General features: G+C 43.2%; 1 protein-coding gene across 1 annotated transcript in view; it reads right to left on the minus strand.

The window, feature by feature from the left end:
• Positions 1-15,460, minus strand: part of ARHGAP24 (Rho GTPase activating protein 24) — a 214,659-nt gene extending 199,199 nt beyond the window's left edge. The window contains exon 1 of the mRNA XM_032685271.1: positions 15,400-15,460. The gene's annotated coding sequence lies outside the window, so the exon portion shown is untranslated. The remainder of the gene's footprint in view (positions 1-15,399) is intronic.
• Positions 15,461-19,071: the final 3,611 nt, after the last annotated feature.

The raw sequence follows: 19,071 nt of genomic DNA on the forward strand, positions 1-19,071 counted from the left end.
TTCACCACATCTCCTGAACATGCCCATCCTAAATCTGTTTATGAAATTCTCAGAGCCCGCTCCTGTGTTAAACCTGTGCCATGACACCACCTGACTGAATGGACGCAGTAATGAAATGTTATTTTTTCTGGTCTGTCGTACATAGAGACCGCAATTACAACCAGCTCTCAGCTTGTTCTTTGTCATCTCTAGAGAACGTTTTTCATTTGCCAGCCCTGCACACCCACAAAGGGGCCAGTCAAAATCTGGATGTCAAAAATTTGCTCTTATTATAGTATGCTTGTATTCAGCCATCACACAATCTTACAAGAGTTCATTGCATCTTGATAACAACTAAAACTTTTCTGATACGCAGCTTGTCCATTTTAGCTTAAAAGAAACCACCACAAAATTAGCATAACTGCAAGAAAGTCTAAGTTATCCTCAAGACCTTCACTACAAGCTAATTATCGAGAAACGACTGAACCATTCATAACATAATTTCTAATTTTTTTAAGCTTAAGCCTATTTATATGGCTTTTAACATACTGCAACATATCCTAAGTGACAACAAGAAATCATGGATGGCTAACTAAAAAGATGGGGGACTCATTTTCATCGCTGCTCAAAAAAAAGCAGGAGTTTCAAGTTCACCATAACATCTAAGACAATTCTCAAGGCACCAAAACACTTAAGATAATTTGTAACTTACTTTATTTAACTTTTTGTTCCCCCGCCCCAAATGCTCAAATTAATGCAGTATTTCTGTAAAATATCACCCTAACCTATTCAAAGTTTTCCCAAGTTCTATAGCAAGACAAAATTTCGTATTTTGCTTGGTTGTACTTGATGTCTGTGACCAATAACACTATACTACGGTGTCTGCTGACTGATGGAGAGAATTTTATTTTCTTGCAAGGGACCACTTGCAAATTGTCCACATTTAATATTTCCTTTTTGCAAACGCCTTAAAAAGTTTAACAGCAGTGTAGAGGCAGATGTTCATGCTACTAAATGCCATAAAGCATAACTATTAACAAGAAGCAAATACACTAAGTACCAGCTTGGGTAAGGTAAAGCAAAGTGGTGCAAAAGTTTTCTTCATTTCCTAACTTCACGGGAAAGTACTTCAGCATTATTCTCCCATCTCTAGAACACCTAACATGAGAATTTTTTTCAACCCTGATTTACTGTTTCACAAAATTCATGACAGAAACAATCAGCCATCCTAATGTAACAACAGAGCACTAAGGTTTTAATGAAAGATGCTACTTAATAGTAAAGCATTATTTGTTTTTAATTCTAGATGTAATTTAAACCAATAGAACTGGTAATTTATTTATATATATATATGCTATGTCATATAGTATAGTAAACAGGATCAGTTAAAAATATATATATATATATATATTTAGGCCACTCCAAGCAATCAGCAATTTCAATCAGCAATTTTACCCTGTGTTCTTTTGTCCTAGGATGGCAAATGATTATCTTCTGTCTCACCAACACTGTCTTGGAATTCAGTGACCTTTTTATGACAATGTGGTCAAAAATAATATATTTTCATGGAAGTTTTCAGCTGAACACCCAGTCTTTCTGCAGAGGTGTTTCAGCACTACCACCACCAAAAATACGACGACAAGTTGCAGCTTAAAAATACTCTCTAAAGAGCTCTGTAAAATTTTAACTGCTGGGTAAAGGAGGAGAAATTACAGGATTGTGTCCTGATTTCCACACTACTTTACTTCTTCCTACCTTATTAGGCTCAAAAATTCTGCAAATTATGGACTAGCCAAGAACACAGTTTCTTTTTGTTCTGCTTTCAATGAGTCTCAGAACAAACTATTTGCTCATATCAGTTTCCAAGCAATCTGTCTAGGCATCCAAGTCTATCAACTAGAAGAACCATTCAAGCCTGCTTGCTTTTAAACATACCCAAACCAAAAAGCTTGTTTAACAGGCCTGCCAGGCTCTGTGATTTATTTCTTGACATTTCCAATAAATCATCTTTTTGGTTCTGCGATAAGACTTCAACTCTTTGTTGTTCATCATCTATAGCAGATGCCAAAAAGCTGGTTTTGTGTGCTTCTGAAAACACACACACACAAAAATCTACTTTTTCTAGACCTCCAGCAGCACATACAGCTTGTTTCTGAGCTCGAGTTTTCATCGTATTTTTTAAGCACAGGTATTAACTTCACACTAATCTAAAGAGGACTTACTTGGCTACCACCAGCTCCACACTTAATATTTTCCAAGTTAGCACCCAAGACTGCTGTACTGTCATACCACAGACAATATTCAACACAAACTGTAGGAAACTGTCAGTAATCTCCCCACATAGAGGCATGCCTGCTAATAAAGTTCAGTAACACGCAAAGAGAAGTTTTCCATGAGAGAAAGGTGCAGATGTAACAGGAAGTACATTTTTTGAGTACAACACTACTTTGCATAAAATGCATACAAACCATATCCGACAGCAGACCTCTGATCCCCAGCTAGGGACGAAAGGAACATATGAATCACTAAGAAACATGACACTGTATTCACATTACAGTTCTCTATTTGAGATACAAGACAGAGGAAACTGGTCACACATCCGATAGTCCATCATGTGGCACCTACAAGGTTCAGGAGAAAATTCTGAACTTTTTCTCAAAGAAAAAAGTACAAAAAGAATAGCAATGTCCCTGCAGCTCAAAAAAGAAACCCCTCAGTGATTAAACTTTTACCACACCTACCATACTCTTTTTCCTGCAAGAGCCATGTTGTATGGAGAGCTGTTGGATATTTTATGGCACTACCAAGTATGACCTAACTTATATTATCTTCATAACTGCATGGTATCACAGGCCCCAGACACTCAAGTTTGGGTTTTTTTCTATACAATCCCTCCAGCCTGACTAAGGCACCCAGCTACAAAGCAGAGGAGGGTATTCAGCTCCCTAATGATGTACATCATAGTGCCACAATGCTGAGCACAGTTACCAGAGCTAACTATTCCTCAGAAGTCTAAGCTTATGTGACACCACAGACTTGACCCAGCTGTGCATTTTGAGCAGCATCACCTCCTACAAAACATCTGTTCTGAACTATGAATGTTTCTTCTACAGAGATCCCTCCTTTCCCCTCCAACAAGACTGGAGGCTCGGTGCACAGCCCAGCAGCACAGACCTGCCCTTGCCTGAGGAGGCACAACCACCTCTGATTAGTCACTGGAGAAATAATCAGCTCCTCATGCCACATTTCCACATCTACCAACACATCACAACTGCTCTGTCCACAACTTAGCAGTCCAGCAGCACTATCAGACAAGTGGTCTGCAAATTAAATCGGATTTATTCCCTACAACTCCACAGCAACACTTCAGCGATAACTGCCTGTTTCTCACATCCTCAGCAACAAAACTGCAAAGGCACATACCTCTGAAATCTCTCAGTAGCACTGCTTGTATCCCATTATTTCAGTTTTTCCCCTGCCACTGTATTAGTGTGACCTTTTCTTTATCGTTTCATTGTCCTGGGTTCATTTGGTGTTTGGTATAACAGCACAGACTAGAAATTATTTCCTTTACTGGGTATTTCCACCAGGTATTGTACAGTAATTTTTCATTACTTACTGGACACCTAAGTAAGGTACAAAATACTTAGTCATATATAGACTAACTATAACTAATATGTTCTTTTGGCTAAGATACCATTTTCTAGTAGACCTTGTGACAGGAAGAAATGGTAAAACTCACGTTTCTCAGCCTTCCTGTGGGTGTTGGGAGATGAAGATCTCCGCAGTAGCGTCCCAGCAGTGACACCATCAAACAGGATGAAAACATCTGAGGGGAGTCTCAGCATTTAGGATTTTTTTCTAATGCCAGCAGAGGATCAGGCCTGTGCTGAACTCGCCTCCTGCACTTTTCCACTTGCCAAGGAAAGGTATCAGGAGCTACATAAATCTGCATTGTACAGCAGTGCTGCACGGAGGATTAATCTCATTACGTGATAAAGAGTCTTGACACCGAAAGTGCCACGTGTTGCACACTCAACTGGCTGCTTTAGTCCTTTCCTGGTGTCAGCCAAGAGCACTGTGAGCTTTATGTGCCCAGGCTGACAGAAGGCATGTAAGAGGTACACCTGGTAATTCAGGACATACAAACAGGGGAACAGCCAAACGCAAGATACTTGAGCGTGTCCCTGAGAACCTGCCAAGCTCCCCAGCTTACAGCATTGTCATCACAGCTGCCCCTGCTTCTTCCCAAAAGTGCCCCTCTCCCCTTTGGCCTGGCAGAAGGCAGCATGTGAAGGGACCAACGTGGTTACTCCCACACAAAGACCCACAGACCGCTGCAAAGGGCAGAGCCAACAACCACTTCTCAGTGTGGTAAAGCCTACCAGTAATAGCTGACCAAATCAGGAGCCGAATCATCATGGCAAGTGGCCAGAATTGTTTGTAGCATCAATGCTAAAACTTAGCAAATTCTTCAAAGGAAGAGGAAGGGACAGGGACAAAGGAAAAGGGACAAGGGGACAAGGGGACAAGGGGACAAGGGGACAAGGGGACAAGGGGACAAGGGGACAAGGGGACAAGGGGACAAGGGGACAAGGGAGGCAGGCAATTTTAGGTGACTCCCTTCCGACACGAACTGAGGGCCCTTGTATGCTAACTATACCCATCCCACAGGGAAGTCTGCTGCCTCCCTGGGGCTTAGGTAAGAGATATTACTCTCTAGGACTAGGAGACTGCCTGGACTGACTCAGCCCTCTGGTTATTACCCACTTCTGGTTGTCCAGCTTGAGGCTGGGGAAAGTACTAGCCAGTTTACGTGGCACCAGTCCTGCTGGTGACAGACAGGATTCACCTGTCCCAAAGGCAAAAAAGGAGGAGACTTTAATTTGCTGGATGTGTGCTGGAAACTCAACACAGCAGAGAGGAGGCAGTCTAGGAGGTTCCTGAAGCGTGTGGAAAATAATTTCCTGACACAGCTGGTGATCGAGCCTAGCGGGGTGGAGCCCTGCCAGACCTGCTGTTTACAAACAGAAAAGGGCTGGTGGGAGATGTGGTGGTCGGAGGCCAGCTTGGGCACCACAAAATGATACAGATTTAAGTTCTTGGTGAAGTAAGGAGGAGGGGGTCAACAAAACCTCTACCCTGGAATTCCAGAGAGTAGACTTCAGCCTGTTCATGCCACTAGTTCAGAGATTCCCTTGGGAAACAGGCCTTAAATACACAGGGGTCCAGGAAGGCTGGACATTCTCTAAGAAGGAAATTTTAAAGGTGCAGGAGCAGGCTGTCCCTATGTGCTGAAAGATGAACTGGTGGAGAAGACGACCAACCTGGCTGAACAGTGAGTTTTCACTGGAACTTGGGAAGAAAAAAAGACCTTTGGAAGAAGGGTAGAGCACAAAGTACTCAGGAAGAGTACAAAGATGTCATAATGTCACATAAGGAGAAAGTTAGAAAGACAGAAGCTCAGCTAGAACTCAACCTGGCCACTGCTGTGAAAGATGATAAAAACTGTTTTTATAGATACATTAACAACAAAAGAAGGGCCAAGGAAAATCTCCATCTTTTACTGGATGCAGAGGGGAATATTGTCACCAAGGATGAGGAAAAGGCCGAGGTATTTGATGCTTTCTTTGCCTCAGTCTTCAACAGAAAGACTAATTATCCCCAGGGCAGCCACCCTCTAAGCTAAGAGAGAGGGATGGGAACAGCATAGACCCCCTGCAATCCAGGAGGAAGGAGTGACCTGCTGTGCCACTTAGATGCTCACAAATCTATGGGACTGGATGAGATTCATTCAAGGGTACTGAGGGAGCTGGTGGAAGAGCTCACCAAGCCACTCTCCATCATTTATCATCAGTCCTGATTCACCAGGGAGGTCCAAGACAACTGAAGGCAGTTCAGTGTGATGCCATCTGCAAGGTCAGAAGGAGAATCTGAGGAACTAAAGGCCTTTCAAACTGACCTTGGTGACCAGGGAGGTTATGGAAGTGATCATCAGGACAACCAGGGAATCAGGTCCAGCCAGCAGGGGTTTAGGAAAGGCAGGTCCTGCTTGACCAACCTAATCTCCTCTTATGATCAGCTCACCTGCCTAGTGGATGAGGGAAAGTCTGTGTGTGTGTGTAGTACACCTGGACATCAGTCAAGCCTTTGATACTGTCTCCCACGGCATTCTCCTGGAGAAACTGGCAGTTCCTGGCTTGGAGAGGTGCATTTTTCACTGGGTTAAGAACTGGTTTGATGGCCAGCCCAGGGAGTGGTGGTGAATGGTGCTACATCCACTTGGCAATCAGTCACTAGTTAGGTTTCCAAAGGCTCAGAACTGGGGTCAGTCCTGTTTAATGTCTTTATTGATGATCTGGATGAGGGGAATGAGGATGGCCCAGCAGAAAAAGGCCTGGAAGTGCTGGTCAACAGCAGCTGAACATGAGCCAGTGTGTGCCCAGGTGGCCAAGGCCAATGGTATCCTGGCCTGTATCAAAAATAGTGTGGCCAGCAGGACTAGGCAAGTCATTTTACTTCTGTATTCAGCATTGGTGAGGCCACACCTTGAGTGCAGCGTCCAGTTTTGGGCCTCTCGCTGTAAGAAAGACATTGAGGAGCTGGAGCGTGTCCAGAAAAGGGCAGTGAAGCTGGTGAAGGGTTTAGAAAGTAAGTCCTATGCGGGGCAGCCAAGGGAGCTGGGGGTGTTTATCCTGGAGAAAAGCAGGCTCAGGGGAACCCTTTTTGCTCTCTACAACTGCCTGAAAGGGAGTTGTAGCAAGGTGGGGTTGGCCTCCTCTCCCAGGAAACCAGCAACAGGACAAGAGGTCATAGCCTCAAGCTGCACCACAGGATGTCCAGGTTGGAAATCAGGAAGAATTTTTCAGTGAAAGGTTGATTAAGCATTGAAACAGGCTGCCCAGGGAGGTGGTGGAGTCACCATCCCTGGAGGTGTTCAAGAAACAACTGGATGAGGCACTTGGTGCTATGGTTTAGTTTGCACGGTGATATTCGGTCAAAGACTGGGCTTGGTGATCTTGGAAGTCTTTTCCAACCTAAATGATTCTACTAAGTGAATTAATAGCTGGCTCATTACAGGACAGAATCATCACAGTGAATGTAATAAGCATCCTACTATGAGCATGTTGAAGTCAATTATATTTTTGCCCTGACACATGTTACAATACATGTAAAGTATTCCTAATGTTCAGAACTAGACTACTTTTTCACAGTTTGTCACATATGACAGGAAAGGATCTCCCAAATCATTAAGACCAACTTCCCCATGGGAGCCAGCAACACAGTTACTTTTAGACAGTGAAAAAACACCATCAAAATAGCTATTTTAATATTTCCCCTCACCGCCAACCCAGTATTTCCAAGACTACTCAGGAACTCCTTACTCTGTTAGAATTTTCTTTTTCATCCCAGCACACCCATGGACAGTTTACACCAATTTACTTCTGCATCACCATCCAAAATAGTCTTGCTCTCTCCCTGATGTTTACCCACCTGACATATTTATGTGCCAAGATTAAGGCTGCTATCTCATTTTCACAGAATACACAAAGCCAGGTCTGATTTTCTCTTAAGAAACAAGACTGAAGCATGGCTGGTTAAGTCTAGGCAGCAGACATCACACTCATCCCAGGTTACATGGAAAATTAAACAACCCAAAAGCACCAGCTCCCTTTTGCTTACAGACAAATATATATATTTTTTTTAAGTTTTCATTACTCAAAAACACTACTTACAACATGCCTTCTTATAGCTTCTTCCTGCTTACTTACTTGTGTCCCCCAAGAGAAAAATCCAACCTAAGAAAGCTGCTGGCATCAAGACAGAGACCTCTATTTATACAAATACATGTTTTCCTAAATATTATTTATACATATTTATGGAGGATGAAGTTAACTGACTCCAATTTGAGCCGTGTATTCTCCAAGGAGGAGAAGGGGTTTCACCATCATGCACCAAATATTAATGTTTTGCATTCCAATTAATTTACTGACTTTTGAAGAATTTTTACCTGAGCTGTATTCTCACTGCCATATAACAGAATTGTATTTGCTTTTTTTTAAACAGTGAATAAATCTGTCTTACATATGAAGAGTAAGTCCTCAATCTCGAAATCAGTTATTGACTGGGGGGGGTGGGGAGTGTTTGCTATGATGTTTTCATTCTGAAATTTCACTTTTAGCCACAGGGCAGAGCTCTGTCAGAACAGGCTTTTTGACCAGTACTTTTTCTATTCACTTCTAAACTGAGCAAATTTGACACTGAAGTTGGGTCAATTTGGGTTCCAGCAATGCTATTAAGATCCCAATTTACCACAATCAGATTCTGACTCTCGAAGACCATTTGCAAAGCTCCCATTTTTGGACACTTCCATTCAGCTCTACAGAGCCTAAGAAGGCCTTGTACTTACAAACATAAAGTAAGAATTCAGTCTTTTCAAAAGAAGGTACATCACTTATCTCCAAACTAAAAGGCATTGCAAGTTTTCCCTTTCTCCAGGCAGGCCCTTTAATATTTCTCTCTCGGTTTCCTTACTTCTTAGGAGAAATTTAAAAAAAAAAAAAAAAAAAAAACCAAAAAAAACCCTAAACATCTGTGGGAACAGCTGCACAAATATTGTAACTGCCAGAGAAAAGATTTCTTTCTAGCATCCAGGATTTCTGGGTTTGTGTTTTGCAATACCACTTAGTAGTGGATAACCACAGTGACTATCCAGGCATCTAACACGCAATTTTTATCTCAATCATGGATAAGAGGTAAAAGCTCAACACGAGTCCACCACAGACACACAAACACACAGAGAAAACAACCATAAACCCAAACCCTTGAAAGAAGTGTCTAGAGGCTCCACCATATAAAAGCTTATACAGCAAGTAGGGCTGCTTGTTCTGACTTCTGGACAATCAAAATTCCATGGTGGGTAGTTTATAATTATAAGCAAATGTAGAGCACAGCTTTTTCCTTCATTGTTATCTCATCTGTAACAACAGTAAGACCCCAAATTACTCAGCATGCTTTCCAAGACAACACTTTGAAATTAGCAACTATGTCATTAAATAAATAGATTTCCAGAAGTCTGTCTTCATCTCCTAGATACATGTCTGTGTTCACATACTTGTCTTTGAACTGCAGCAATCCGTTACACTCCAACAGGAATGTAACAGCTTTAAGAATGAGTTTTACTGTGCTATATGTTGATAACGGCACAATTCTTATTTCCCAGTCCATGCCCAAGTAGGTAAAGTGACTGTGATTAAAACACTATTACAGTAGTAATCAACTAAATTAAACATGGCCATGGCAGCAACAAGATCTTGGAGCTACTATACAATGCACAGTTCGTTTGGGATTTACTGCAACTTTTTCCCCCCCCCAAAAAAGAAAAGAAAGATTTATCAACCAATTTGGCCATGGGGGGTAGTTGCCACATCCAGCAGATCCGCAGAGTAGGATCTGAAGAATGAGAAGTAAAGCAAATTGCCTGTAGCCTCTGCATCATTATTATTTCTCAAGCAACTCAAGAGGGGCCTTAAGCATACTTTAAGTCACCCTTGACTGTAGTACTCTCCCATTTGCTAAACAGTCATTTAGTATGCTGGGGTTGCTGGAGCACAGTAGCATTTCAGCTTCTTCATTTTCCATCTCTACAGTGCCAGCTGTCAAGCTGGGTGTGGAGAGAAAGACTTCTTATTTGACTAAGCTCCAGCATGCTTCAGGGGGTCTCTGCTTCACACGTTATCCATTCCTGTAGCTCATTTTCCAAATACTCATCCTGTGAGATGGTGCCTACGCATTCCCACAGCACTACTTGGAAACAAAGTTGTGATCTTTAAAAATCAAAAGCACAAAGATTCATCACAACTTGCTTTGCAACACCCACACTTACCCTTCTTTATATCCACACATTTCCAGCTGAAGAAGGTAAGCCTTCATGTATAAGCAATAGTCTGCCGTGGTCAGTCAGCTCCTTTCCATCAAGCTCCAAACAGAGCATCAGAACTTTTTTCCCCCCTACATAAGCAACACTAAAACAAAAGAGGGTCAAAACTGGACAAATGGATGGCTTCCATGGGACAGAAAGAGCCCATCCAGCCCAGCATCCCATCTTCAATGTGATTGAAATAAAACTTCAGAGACAAATGGGATAACTAAGACAAGCACACAGCAGTACTTTCAGCTAGTTACCCCTTAAAACTGGGTTTTTCCTTTACTAACCTCTACACTTTCTGGCAAGCACCTTAATTACACCTTACTTGCATCTCGTGTTACCTCCTTTCACTTCTTTTGACCCTGCCATCATCACTCCTGCATATACCCTGGGATTCCTCTATTGGAAAATAAGGGAAGAACTAGTCTCTGCTTACCCACTACCTGCCACTCGTTAATGCAGCCATCTCATCTCCAGGCTGAAACGTTCCTTCCTGCTCCACTGTTTCTTGCAAGAAGCTGTGCTGTCCTTTACCATTCTTGTCACCCTTTTTAAGACCTTTTCCAGCTTAAGCTGCCAGTTACTAGAACTTTCCTCCCCTAGTGTCACTGTTATCCTTCTTCACATTTTTCTTCTCACAGCAGAGCATGTGGTGGCTGGGAGAGGTTAAAGAAACAGCTAGAAAGGCAGCTTATGGAAAATGCAGGATGCTGCTGCTGGAGCTGATGTTGAATCAACTGAGTAAGGATTAACTGGAAGGCTACTTTCTCCAACTACTAAAGGAGCACTTTCCAAAACATGGAAATAGCTCAAAATAAGGGAATAGCCAACCTATTCTGGCCCAGACCCCATTAACCCATGAAAAAGTATGTTTGGTTCTCCCAGTTAGTGATTTCTGGAGGCATCTTACTGCCTCCCAGATACAGACATATTGCTGGGTTTTAGCATTTTACTAACACTGTGATTGTTCAATTTGATAGCCCAAGAATACCAGTCCACTTAAAGTTCTATTTTCTTCTTTTTTTTTTTAAATTCCCATTCTAAAAGGAAAGGTAGATGTGGGAAAAGGACAACAGGAACACACCAGCTGCTTCTTGGAAGTAACATACATGAAAAATGTCTTTGCTAAAAAGCTACTAATCATAATTGCTATTACAGAAAATTGCACAGAACTAAATATAGGAAAATGAAAAGCATTTCATGACAATAAACTGTTTACACACTACCAACAAATTCAACATGTGCTGCTGAGGTTTGTCTCATTGAGCCATCAAGCATGAAAGCCCCTCCAGACTAACAAGTACAACAGCAAACAACAGAAGTTTGTTGAAGTTAAAAGCAGTGAGCTCATGTGTTCCTCCAAGACCTTTGGTTTGATGGAGCATGACATTTTCATTAAGAAAGCCCAATCAAACAAGAGCTGAGCCAGGCAGACAAAATTAATTCAAATATTCAACAGATAAGTCAAAGACCATGACCATAAACAAAAAAAAGCATCACACTGCAGGTGGTTTCTAGTCTCAAAGCAACTATCTTATTTTGCAGTGTAGCCAATGACTTGGAAGAAAAGAGAAGAAGAAAAAAAAAAGATCATGACTGAAAAACTGTGCAGGTGACAAATACCAAGGAAGCCATTATGTACAAAGAGGAAAGGCGACTGACAGCCAGTCTGTCTGTCTGTGCACCAGGCTGTGTCTTCCTGCTCAGCAGGTGCACAAGTTGGGAAGAACTGACAGCACCTGAGAGCATCCTCATGAAGGAAAAACTGAAGTCCCTGTTCAACACAACAGCCCCATCTCTAGTGTCATCACAGGAATATTTAACGAGGAAAATGAAAGTATAAAGATCATCGTGCCTCTGGATTTCACAGGACCTCACCCAAAACATTACCTCCAGTACTGGTTTTCAAACTTCTAGAAGCATTTTGGAAAACTGGAAAACATTTAAAAAATGTTGGAATAATTAAAGAATGGGAGAAGATAACGAAGAAAAGAAGAAACTCTATTTTCCACTTTTACAAAAAGCAGGTAAAGAATAAGATAGTAACTCTAAAGGAAGCAGAAGTTTGGATAAAGAAGGTTATTAAACATACAAAGAGCTAATAAGAACCAGAGCTAACAAAGCTGGTGGTCAAAACCTGGCAGTAAAGCTGACTAATGACAATTACATCAAATGGATATTTTGCAGAGTATTCAGAGTCTATCAAGTGATTTTCTGTTAGCAAAACAGAATATTTTTCCAAACTAAATGATCTAGCTTATAATAGAAGCTAATCAGGGACCCTTATGGTTCATTTTGAATCCATAATCAATTACATACAAAATCCATGTGCAGCTTCACTCCAGTCCTTACCATCCACACTTTGATCACCCAAATGTAACTGGCAAAATGGTGAAGCAGAAGGAAAAAGTCAGGAAACATACAAGCAGCTGTAGAATAAGAAGTTCTCAACATGCAGCTCCTCACACCAAGATCAGACACCTACGCTCTGGTTGCCACAGCTGGTTTGCAGGCATGTTCTGAGGGTACCTACTGGAAGCAAAGATGACAAAACCAGGAGACTTGGGAGGCATCAGACACTGGCTGTCCTGCTGAGGTTGGGCTACCATAGGGACCAAAGAGTCCTAACACCATCCAGCTGCTCCTGGGAGCTCATGCACAGCTCCCTGGCAAGGCAGCCTCTTCTGGCTCCCACAGTACCAATGCCACCAGAGGCTGTATGCCCTTCCCACTGCTATAAGACTGGGATTTCAGCACCATTTGATTACAGCTCTGCAACTGAAGAGCCTTTATCTGCCTCAACACAGGGTTTGTTGATGTCTGCTACGCTGCTGAAGCACATCCAGTTTTGAGTCGCCTGGTGAATGCTTTCAAGAAAAAAAGTGCAACCTAATAAAGACTCTCTAAATAAATGCAGGCAACAACTATACAAAAACAATTCTAACTTGAAATCCTTGGTTTAGCATAATATTAAAGTAACATACACTAAATCTTATCACTCCCACTTTCAAGAGTCTTACATGAAGGAAGATAATCTAAGCTGGAAATTTGGCCTCTATTGTCTTTTTAAGTTTCTATCCCCCAAGACTGGCAGTGGAGTAAGAAGTTGCATTAAAACTTGTGTGTTTCCTTATCATCTGACACTATCAGCCACTCACTCACCTTACCTGGAGTCTTCAATATTACAAAAAGCCAAGTTCCACACAGTAAACAAAGAAAACCTATACCAGATATGTTCCTGCAATGTTTTTCTTTGTTCAGAATGCCAAGAGAAGACAACCTTTTCTTTTTCTTCCTGGCTGGAAGCTAATAAACACTCACCCTCTCAAAACACTTTACAAGACAAATGTCTCCCCCAGTATGATGAAGTGTCACACTCTGTTTCAGGAGATTATTAAAAAAAAAAAGTCATGTCAAGCACTCCCTCTGCCCAATATAGATAAAGCCAGTAAGTTATCATGGCTAGGTTTCCTGAACAAAGACTTGGGAAAGGCTCTATCCACATTGGTTACATAGCCAGTAAGTAATAGCTCCAAGAATAAAGCATACTTTCAAAGGCTATCAGGTCACAATAAACACAAAAGAGCCTACAGAGAAGAAAGCTAAAGGTTGCAGATGCAAATCCCTTCAAACTACTCGCCATGAATTTCAAGTCCCCTTTTTTTTACCACCTAGTGTATTTAAAAAAGCCCCAGATATTGAATCAAGCAGCAAGACATGCTCCTGTGCTTTAGCTGCACATGGAGCTCACAGGAGTTTTTGATTCTGGTTGCTCCTGAAGATATAACCTTACAAACTACTACTCGTGAGGCCATTCCCTTAAAGGGATCTTAATTTCTGTCTTTCTAAAGTCCATTTTTAGAAAAATGAACCTAGGTATAGGGCCATAAAAATGATCTCCATGCACCAGCCTGCAAACACAGGAGAGGCACATGTCTCAAAGAAACAACCCACAGCCTCCCCTTCATTTGAGTCCAAAACCACATTGCCTTACAGTGCAAAGACGACATGCTTTCCATATAGAATCATGTTTTTAGTTGAATTTTCTACATGGCTTTATATTTTTTAATTAATTACTGTCAGTTTTTTGGTTGGTTTAGTTTTTTCAGGGTGGACTAAACCTAGTTCCATTAAAGACTGAAAGTCAAGTAAAGAAACAGGGAAGAAAAAAAACAGCTGAGAGACAGGACATCAAAGAAGAGGCAGACTTTAGATACCATGCACAAAGAAACGTGAGTTCTGTGCACATTTATTTTTAACATAAGTCACTGTATCACATACTAGAAGATGCCTTTTGCAATAACAAAACCTGCCACAACATGTAAATTTCATGGGACTGGAAACAAGCACTTGACTCTCAATCCTTCCTTCTTCTACCTCTGGCTATAACTCTGCATGCCTTCTTTGAGTATGAGATGCCACTTAAATCCTTTTTAGCTGGGAAAAGATGCTTTGCCCCTTGTATTGATAAGTCCCAGTCCCTTAATTCTTACCTCATGCGGAATCCTTTTCCCCTGAACATACAGAAGTTATTGTCACCTTCTAGGTACAGAACTACTGCACGACAGAGAAACTTAGCCTAACACCACCTTAATACCTACTGATCTAATAAGAGTTATGATCATCCTTTCCCAGCAACCATGCCACTTCACACAGACAAAAAGAATTCAGATTAATATTAGATAAATTCTGTGTTATGACATCACTCTGCTACGTATTCAGTTAATTTGTTTTCTTATTTCTACCTAAAAGGTACCGATCTAAAAAAACCTCTGCTGTTTATTTCCAGTCATCTGTTGTAAAAACGTTTTTAACATCAAACATGAATTATTTAATACTCTCCACCCTGCTGAAATAAGAAAACTCCCAAACTGAAAACATACATGCACATTACTGCTAGAGACAAGAAAGAGACAAATATTATATACAACTTCCTTCCCAATGAAGGAAAATGAGAAGACAATTACTCCCTCATCTTAAAAAGAAATCCACTCAGTGGCTCTAAAAATCCATAGAAGATTCCCTAACTCTTCTGTGATTACAGATTCCTTGTTGCACAGTCTGTCCCAGGGAGGACCTTACCTCTCAAAGCCTGCTACAGACACTTGTGCAGAAGCAGGAAGATTTTAAGACAACCATCACAAACCCAAGACACCCATTAACACGGGGATTGGCAGAAAGCACAAGGGTCTTTGACTCAAATATACTTAAGTCAACAAGTAGTCAGATCACACATATTCTGCCTGCACCCCTGAAACCAACAGAAAGGGATTCTGTTACGAAGTATTTGGCACTGTCAAGAAATAACAGCACATAACATTTAAAGATGCCTACACACACGCACACACACACACTCGGTAGACAAGAACAGCTGTCACACATACACACACACACAGCTGCTGCCACCGCTTCCCGGTCTGCAGCAGTAATTTGTCCTGCAAAGACCACACGGTTCTGTCACCCGGACAAAAGCGGCAAAGGCGACCCCTTACCCCGGTGTCGGCTGCGGCGCTGCCCCGCTCCGGTGAGACCCCCGGCGCTGCCCCGGCCCGGGGCTCCTACCGCCCGCCCGCAGGGCCGGCGGGCTCGCCCATACACGCGGCGGCTCCTCGGGGCACGGCGGGCAACAGCGACAGCTTATTTCGGCTCGGCTGCGCTCAGAAGTTTCTTTTCCTCCTCCCGCCTCCCTCAGCCGCTCAGGCGACCTGTGCGCGGGCGGGGCCGCCACCATCACCCGGGAGCCCCGCGGTGCCCGCCGGGGGCAGCCCACGGCGGCGGGCGGAGCGGCACCGCGTGTGTGTGTGATGTGTAATGTGTCTGATGTGTGCTGTGTAATCTGAGCGCGTCAGACGTGCAATGTGCCCGTGCGTGAGGTGTGCGATGTGTAACGCGTGTGCCGTGTTGCGAGGGCGCGGGGCGCGGGGCCGGAGCGGCCTGCCGAGGGCCAGCCCTCGGGTTTCGGGTTTCACTGGCGGCTGGGCAGCCCCGGGGCGCGCCGCCGGCTCCCCTGCGGAAGGAACGCGGCCGCCTTCCCAGACGGCGCTGGAAATCCCAGCGACGCGGGGGGAGCGAGCAGCCGGGAGCCGTCGCGGGGGCTCCCGCCCCCCCCCCCCCCCCCCCCCCGAGGGGACGCCAGACACCCCGAGATCCTACGCAGAGTTTTGCCTCCCCCTTCCCCTTGCTTTTATTTCTGTGGTGCATCTTTAGTCATCTCGGCACACACTGAGTGCTCCCGACTCGTCCACTTCCAACAGCCCTGCGTCTCTGCGACTTCGCAGGAGGCTCTCTCTTTTAAGAAGGACTCAGGATTTTACTCATCCACAGACCTGTACAAGGGGAGGTCCAAGGGCCCAGCTCAGGTGCACAGCAGAAATCAGAAAGGGAATTATGATGGAAACTCCAGCTGTAATTGGGTTTCGGGAGCTGCCGTTCGCTCCCTGAATGACATGAATGCTCCCGGGTGACTCAGGGAACATGAGGCTGCACTTTTCCCCATACTCCGAGAGGGCAATGAATGCCATGTAACCTCCGTCCTCCCTCCCACCGCCTCAGTCCAGCGCACCAGAACCCACAGTATTGGTTTCAGGTGGAAACACAACCTCTCTCGGAAAATCCTAGTTGCTGTGCTGCTGGTCTTTTCTTTCACATCCCCGTCATGAAACAAAAAGCACCTTCTAATACTGTATCATAATGAAACCATAAGAAAAAATTACTGTTAGTAATAGTTGAAGATGGCACAACATTGCACTTTCAAGTCCAAGCAGGGTTTTGGGTACTGTACACACTAACAAAACTCTGCACATTTTCAGCTACACATACTACACATGTGGTGTTCCTATAATGACTGGAGCTGGAAGATCTGTAGAAGTTGAAAAAATACTTTGCATGACCCAGAATCTCAGCATCTGGTGAGTGCAGCTTGGACAGATCTAGACACACTCCCACCAACTTCCCTCCCATGACCCATTTCTTACAGTTCTGTGTTTGCTGGTTCCAGCTCCACCCAACGTGAAAGCACTAAAAAAATCCCGATTACTACAAGAATTAACTACAGCCTTTTGAAAGCAATCAGTTTTCTGATCTATTCATCAGATTTATGTGGTTTTTCAATAAATGAGGTCTGAAAAACATTTACTTACTGTAGCGGATGACATGTCATAGCTTGCAGCAGTATAATGGGATACCACTGCTCTGGAGAAGCTTCTACCTTTAACAGAAACAAAATCATTCAGCTACCTGGTTATCCATACTGAATCAAATTTCTGAACTCTGCCTCTCACTAGTGCTGTAAGAAGGACTGGGACCTGCAGCAGTCAGCCCAGATATCAGTGCATGAATGAAGGGGAATACCCAAGATGCTTCCCTCAGCTTCCCAGCTTTTTGTGAGATAGCCAGCCAGAAAAGGGAACTAAGCAAGTCACTCAGCACGAGGGCTGGTCCTTGCTCCTGTCCCTGGAAAAGAAATCCACAGAGATAAAACAAAGAGGAGGCAAAGTCATTCCTGTGATTTCCCTGCCAAATGCAGAGATTTGGCCAACAGAGGTCCTCAGCATCAGGGACAGCTTGCTGCACCCCACCAAAATGCAGCTTCTTCCAACAACCATACAAGTCAGAAGAAGCCCCTGAGTCTTGCTAATTCTATACCAGTGTGATTTTTATTTAATTTTTTTTTAAAGAGTAAACAGGATATTTAATACATGCCTGGTCAGGAAGAAAAAGTAAACATGCACAAACTTTAGATGGTGAGGAGAGGGACAGAATTAAACACATGCACAGCAGGATACCTATGCTGGCCTTCGGTTTGCTTGGCTGCCAAATGGAGGCTCACGGGGAGAACTGCCAGAATGACATACTAGAAAAAACATTTTTTAATGGGCTGGAAAGCCTTCCACCATCAGGGACCTTGCATGCTCTGATGAGGTGCCTGTACATATGGGAGCCTCACTTTATGCATCACAGTAATCGACATGATATAAAAACCTAACTCAGGGGCTTCTAACTTTTGTTTCTGCAGTTCTGTGCCTTTATTTGAACAACAGCCATATTAAGACACGAGACCTCTTGTTTAAATGATAGGAAATTACTCTTCCGTTACTGTACTGTTCTCTTAAGAGAGAAGTAACCCCAGGGAAATTTCCAGCTACTGTAGAAAAAGGAGAGTGGCACAATGTACTTCCTAAGCACAGAGACACACAGGAAACAAGCTGCAGGGCAGGCTGGAACTGCTGGCTGCAGCAGTGGGTACACACAGACCCCCTGGTCCTGTGCCAGACCTGCTCGTGCACCACAGACAACTCACAGCCTTGTGCCCACAACGCAGGTGCTTTCAAAAGCTGAGCTGCAAAGCCACTCATGTCCTTGAACAACTGCACATGTGAAGTCTGGCTATCGATACGTGATTACAACAATAATAATGAGGACAGCCTTTGTAGTCAGATTTCCTGCCTTACTTTGCTTATGGGTGGCCACTTGCTCCTGTTCTTTCTCTCTGCAGTGGTTATGGTTTGTTAGGTGATACCCTTGTAAAGTTGAGATTGAGACCATAAAACGAATTCATTTTTGCAGCTGTACAGTTTCCTTTGTAAGATGCATTGAAGTCCTTCAGCCCGAGTTGTCTTTTGTACATGTACTTCAATATCCAGTCATTCACTAGCTACATTAGGGAAAAGCCAGTGGGAATAGGTCTATAATTGGAAACAGTTTATCCGACTCCATGCAATACACAATTAAGGCTAAGAAAAGCCTGGGTTGGTGCTGGTAGGTACCCAGCTCGTTTTCCATGCTAAAACTGCTCCTATCTAACTCCTTGGATACCAAACCTAAGAAGACAGAGACACTTCAAAGACTTGACCTTTGCATAGCAGGGAACTAAGATTTTGAATCGCTCCCTCTAGAAGAACAACACGTTTTTTCCAGAACATTTAATGACAAAAACTAGAAACACTCTACCAAACAATCAAACAGGAAGGATGAAATCTGCATTTGTACCAGACAGTTTGGGCCTGCTCAAGCATGGAATACCCTTGGCCAAGTTCCAAAGGCAATTCCCCTCTCTGGGCAAACAAGCTCCCTGGACAGGAGTGATCGCAGAGTTCCTTAAGTCAAGTTCCCTCTTCCTTGCTCATCTTATGGATGAAGAAATGGATCTGTAACTAATACCACCA

The sequence above is a fragment of the Chiroxiphia lanceolata genome, chromosome 4 (genome assembly GCF_009829145.1).
Source record: "Chiroxiphia lanceolata isolate bChiLan1 chromosome 4, bChiLan1.pri, whole genome shotgun sequence".
Classification (NCBI taxonomy): domain Eukaryota; kingdom Metazoa; phylum Chordata; class Aves; order Passeriformes; family Pipridae; genus Chiroxiphia; species Chiroxiphia lanceolata.